We start from the raw sequence: 5,930 nt of genomic DNA on the forward strand, positions 1-5,930 counted from the left end.
GGCCAAGCTGGCCTTGAACATACAGAAACCTGCCCGTCTCTGCCTCCCAAGTGCTTGGGACTAAAGGCGTGTGCCATCACACCAGACACAGGCAAACATTTCTAAAAAGGAATCCAAAGCAAGCTATCGCTAGACACTCCCCACCCCACCCACACGACGGTTTGCTGTTATCGGCAGCTACCTCAGTTCTTAAGGAGTGTTGGGTTGTGAAAATGATTAAGGTGTTGCTGCTCAGTGTTTGCATTACATACTTCCTCTGAGTCCGCCAAAGAACAAGGATCTATTAGTGACTATTAGATAGAGCACTGACTAAGATTTAAAAGTATGGAAGACGTCTGTCTAATAAATTTGACCGTAATGAAGGTTTGTGGCTATTGAAGAGAATAACAAACAAACAAACAAACAAACAAACAAAAAACCCCACAAAAAAAAACCAAGCAAACCAACCAACCAACCCCATTGAGTTGTGTCTACCTGAATTAGTTATATTTCTTTCATTGTTATGACCAAATACTTCACAGAAGTGACTCCCGACAGGAGAGGTTTATGTCAGCTCACAGTTTCAGAGGGGACTGTCCTTCATGATAGAGATGGCATTCTGGCTGGCTGGAATGACTCATCCCTATCAATGGAAGCATGAGACACAGTGTTCACGATCCACACATTCTGGTGGATCTAGAAGCTCTTTGGCAGTGGGAACCAGAAGAAGTTATGACTTTCAAGGCCCACTCCTAGTAACACGCTTGCTAGCAAGACCACAGCCCTTGGTTCCATGACTTCCCTGACAACACCAACAGCTGGGAACCAACTACTCAACAAACCGAGCCTATGGGAGACATTTCACGTCTAAATTATAAATTTATATAAAATGAATATAATATAATCCACATACTGCTCCTTCATGAAGGCTGAAACCTTTGAATTGATTCTCCATTAGCAGATTGGAGTTCTACAATAAATCCTGTTGGTGAGTGAGGCACTCATGATTTTTTTTTCAAGAGAATCAATAACTTAAAAAACAGCTTTCGACCATTCAGAGCCTGCCCCACATGTGGCCCACAAACTACATAAGATGGATGAAGCAAAGAAGTGCAGGCTGACAGGAACCGGATGTAGATCTCCCCTGAGAGACACAGCCAGAACACAGCAAATACAGAGGCGAATGCCACCAGCAAACCACTGAACTGAGAATGGAACCCCCATTGAAGGAATCAGAGAAAGAACTCGAAGAGCTTGAAGGGGCTCGAGACCCCATATAAATAACAATGTCAACCAACCAGAGCTTCCAGGGACTAAGCCACTACCCAAAGACTATACATGGACTGACCCTGGGCTCCAACCTCATAGGTATCAATGAATAGCCTAGTAAGGGCACCAGTGGAAGGGGAAGCCCTTGGTCCTGCCAGGGCTGGACCCTCAGTGAATGGGATTCTTGAGGGGAGGGTGGTAATGGGGGGAGGATGGGGAGGGGAAAACCCATATAGAAGGGGAGGGGTTAGGGGAATGTTGGCCTGGAAAGGGAATAACATTTGAAATGTAAATAAGAAATACCCAATTTAATAGAGATGGGGAAAAAAGGAAAAAAAAAACAGTTTTCAAGAAGGCAGAGTACAGGGTATGTGTATGTATGTGATATACGGCATACATTTCCTTCAATATTTTAAGAGCCATCTTTCTCATACCTAATTTATAATGTAGCTTTTTGTATATGTATTCAATTCAATTTAATGAGTCTTTTCAAAGCACTCAAATTAGTTTTCATAGAGACCATTATTTTTCCTGTCAATGCCCTGCGCTAATTCATTAGACACACAATTATAATAAAAGCAATACAAGTATAAACAGGCATAGTTACAACCCGGGCTGATACTTGGCAAGCTCACAACTCAAACTAGTAGTAATGAGTAGGGACATCGGGGAGTGAGCTGGCTGAGGTGTTTCTCTTTTCTGCGGGTGATTAATTTTATAGAGAGGAAAGGTAAGCTTAGAGAAACGCCTAAGTGGAGACTTAGATCTATTGCCATCCCAGCCCTCCAGAATCCAACATCCATTAAGAGCGGTGCCCTAGAAATATCACCCCTACAAGCTTTACCTACCATACACAGGTCTCCGTCCTAAATTATTGTGGAGAATCAAGGAATTCTGTTCCCTCTCCCAGTTCACCTGAGTGAGTACCTAACCCACAATCAGTTGTCCATGTCTTGGGAACATTCTAGAAACAAACACCCTGGTCTGTTGGATTCCTTTAGCACAGAATTACCCCTGAGAAATAGAGACACTCAGCAGGTTGGCGATGAGCTCTTGATGGAGAGATCATGGTGCAAGATTTGAGCAGGTAACTGAGGCCATTAGGATTTGAAGACTGGAAGTACAGTTGGAGTAGGTCAAGAACAGTCGGCATGTAGATGGAATAGTTACGCAAAGCAACACACGTACCATCAGAGAGAAGAAACAAAGAATGGCAGGGTCTCCAGTCCCTTCTTTCTTCCTTCAGAGTCTTACCACTTCCTGAATTCCTGCCATTAGTATAATTTTGACTTGAGCTCGTTCGAATAGGTGAATGGCCCTTGCAATCGAGTGCCCAAATTAAATTAGGAGACAAAGTAAGATCAAGTTAGTGCACAGTAAGAACACACAAGAGCTCCAAGGCAAGAGGTCAGTGAAAATCTTGATCTGTCTACACTTCTATTTTCCAGACTTGGAAAATAGGTTCAAGTAACCTGCTCATTGTTTCTGCTCAGCAAGCACGCTTCAGACTTCATCTGTATCTCTGCATCCTTGGCTTCGGGCACTAGCAGCCCGGTATCCTATTCTCCTCTCTGTTGTCTGGACTAGGATCTTTATCTTGTCACTGATGTCCTTGATGTCTACTTTCTTGAGTGGCCTGGACCTCCGTGTTCTCTTCCTTCTTGCGTAGAGTTTCCAAGATTGGTAGCCCCATTACAACCATTCTTGTGGACATTTCCCCATGCCCACTGAGCTCTGTCCTGACATTGACCACCTAGCTCCCTATGATATTTGAAAAAGAATGACTCCCCATAGGCTAATATATTTGACTACTTAGATACCAGGGGGTGGCACTACTTGAAAAGGATTAGGGGGTGTGACCTGGATGGAGGAGGTGTAGTCTTCTTATTAGAGGAAGTATGACATTGGGAGCAGGTTTTAAGGTTTCAAAAGCCCATGCCAGGCCCTCTCTGCTTGTAGGTCTAGATGTAACTCAGCTGCTGCTCCACTGTCATGTGTGCCAACACACTCCTTGCTATGATGATAATGACCTAAACCTTTGAAACTGTAAGCAAGCTCTCAATTAAACGCTTTTTAAGATACGAGTTGCCTCGGTCATGGTATCTCTTCACAGTAATAGAGTAGTAACTAAAACATTTTCTATAACTATTCTTTACTGTTGGCTTTGGGATCCTCTCAAAGGAGGATCCTTGAGAGCTTGACTTGACTGGCTCTGGAAGTTGTGGTTTGGCAGAGGGACAGGAGGAAGGCAGGAAAGTCCTAATGTTTTACACCAGCTTCATTTTCACTGGCCTTTAAATTATGCTCATGTTTTTAGTAAGAACGTGGCACTACTTTGAAAAGATGAGGAGAAATGTGATAACCATATTGACCAGTATTCTGGCTTATTTTAACTGTCAGTTTGACGTGAGCTGGAGTCGTTTGGGAAGAAGGGAACTTGGATGAGAAATCACCTCTATCAGATTGGCCTGTAGTCATACGTGTGAAGGAAATGCCTTGATTGAGGATTGTTGTAGGGTGGGACAGCCCACTGTGATTGGCATCATCCCTAAACAGGAGGGCCTGGGCTGTATAAAAAAATCAAGTTGAGAAAACCAGAGGGAACAAGCCACTAAGCAGCATCCGTTCAGTTTTTGCCTCTGGACTCTGGAGTTTCTGCTTGACTTTCCTCAGGGATGAACTGTGACCTGGAAGTGTAAACTAGAGCCAACCCATACCTCCTCTAAGTCGACTTTGGTCACGTGCTTATTCCAACAACAGAAAGCTGATTAGAACGCCCAGGTATGGATGTACACATTTATTTCCTGTAGTATGGTAATTGTAGATTCAGCCATCCTACGGAAGGTGCAAAAAAAGGCGTGAGTCGTGTTCTCTGTAGCTATAACAAGCTGCAGGCAAAATGGATTTAGGAATGTTGGCAGGAAACATTTCTGTTGGAAACTCCAGTTGGAAAAGGAAGCTTCATCAAGTAGAAAAGGAGTCACTGTCACAACAGCTACTTTATTTTAACTTATTAAAAAAAAAAGAATGCTGATAAGTCTTCTAAATCCCCAGGAAAAGAATAATGACCACAGCTGTCTCAGGCATGGGATGCTTGGAGTAAGCGAACGTTTATATAACTTAAAGTTCTTTCTTTAACTTTAATCTTCATTGTATTATATGGGCCCTTTTTACATGTAAACAATGTGTATTAAGCCAAGTTAGCATTCTTAGGAGGTCCAGTATCTCACTAGACGTATTTTACAATGCCTCCTTAGTCCAATGGCAGCTTAGATCAATGGTTCTCAACCCTCCTAATGTTGGGACTCTTAAATACGGTTCCTTATGTTGTGGTGACCCCCCCCAAAATAAAATTAATTTTGTTGCTACTTCATAACTGTAATTTTGCTCCTGTTGTGAATTGCAATATAAACACAGGTATATAGACTAAGACCCACAGGTTGAGAACCATTGGTTGAGGGCGATCACGTTTTGAGTCACGTGGTTCTGCTAAATCTGGTTACAAGTGGTTGGTTATAGTGGAAACCTCTTCCAACAGGAGTCAGTCTACAAGTGAATCAATGAGTAGAAGCCTGTAGTTTGCTTTCAAAAGCCTCTTTGTAGAAATAGGAGGTTCAGTAATCAAAGCAGACATGGAAAGAGGTAGAGTTGTGCAGTAGAAGGAGAAGGAAAAGTGGAGACATAAACGTTGGGGCTGAAGAATGTCGTAGTAGGTGAGCAAGTCTATGAGGGGTGTAACCCAATGAGGTGAGGCAGACAGAGGGCTGACTGTGAGGAGGGAGGGACAGAGGAAGAGATCTCTGCTCTTTCCTGCGGAAGGAAGGCTCTTACAATCTGCACTGTGCACAGAAATCTCTGAGGGTCAGGTAGCTGCTATGTCCCATCTGCTTGGGTCTTGAGTCAGGCATGACTCTTGCAAAGTCTCTCTTTACTCTTGAGGGGGTTTATGTTTATTTGGAGTTATTGACATTCCCTTGTGCCCCTCTGATTTCACTTGGATTGCTCATCGCTTCTCCGTTCCTTCTGACCCCACTGTTACTCCTGGTGTTCGGAGCTGGCTGACTGTCTTCTATGGCCTTCAGAGACACTGCTCTGCCAGTGCATTGCTGTCCCGAGGGAGGAGCCAGTTGCTGCTTGTCCTCTTCTGTAAACTTCAAGGTTTGCATCCTCCCAGAGTTGAAGCACTGCTCACTCCCAAAGGCCATTGGGAGGTATTTTAGTTAGCAGTTTTTCTGAAGAATAGAAAGCACCAGATGTCCGAAGAATACCAGCAGGCTATTTCTTTTTTTTCTTCTTTCTCCATTCCTCCTTTTCTCCTTTGCCAGCAAAAGCTTGCCTTTCGATGTCCCTTGCTTATTTTAAAATTAGTTTTCATCCCATAAGCTCAAACTGGTCGAGCTGCAGGGGGCGAATGAGCCAAGATGTTTATTATGCTAAGTTTCCAGACAAGTCAACCCAATTTAAAAATTGACCTCAAGTAATGAACAAAATAAAAATTGTTAGATAATTGTAAAACAGTAATAGTCCTGATTCTAACACTGCCCAGAAAACACCTGAACACAGTATAAACCAGCAAAATGGGAAATTAATTCAGAGGGGGGAATTTTAAACTTCCAAATACGTCAGGAAAATGGTGTGGTTAGAAAACCTTGTACTGGCCATTTTCTTGGATGCTCAGTCCT

This window comes from Rattus norvegicus, chromosome 2 (assembly GCF_021556685.1).
Source record: "Rattus norvegicus strain SHRSP/BbbUtx chromosome 2, alternate assembly SHRSP_T2T, whole genome shotgun sequence".
NCBI classification, from domain to species: domain Eukaryota; kingdom Metazoa; phylum Chordata; class Mammalia; order Rodentia; family Muridae; genus Rattus; species Rattus norvegicus.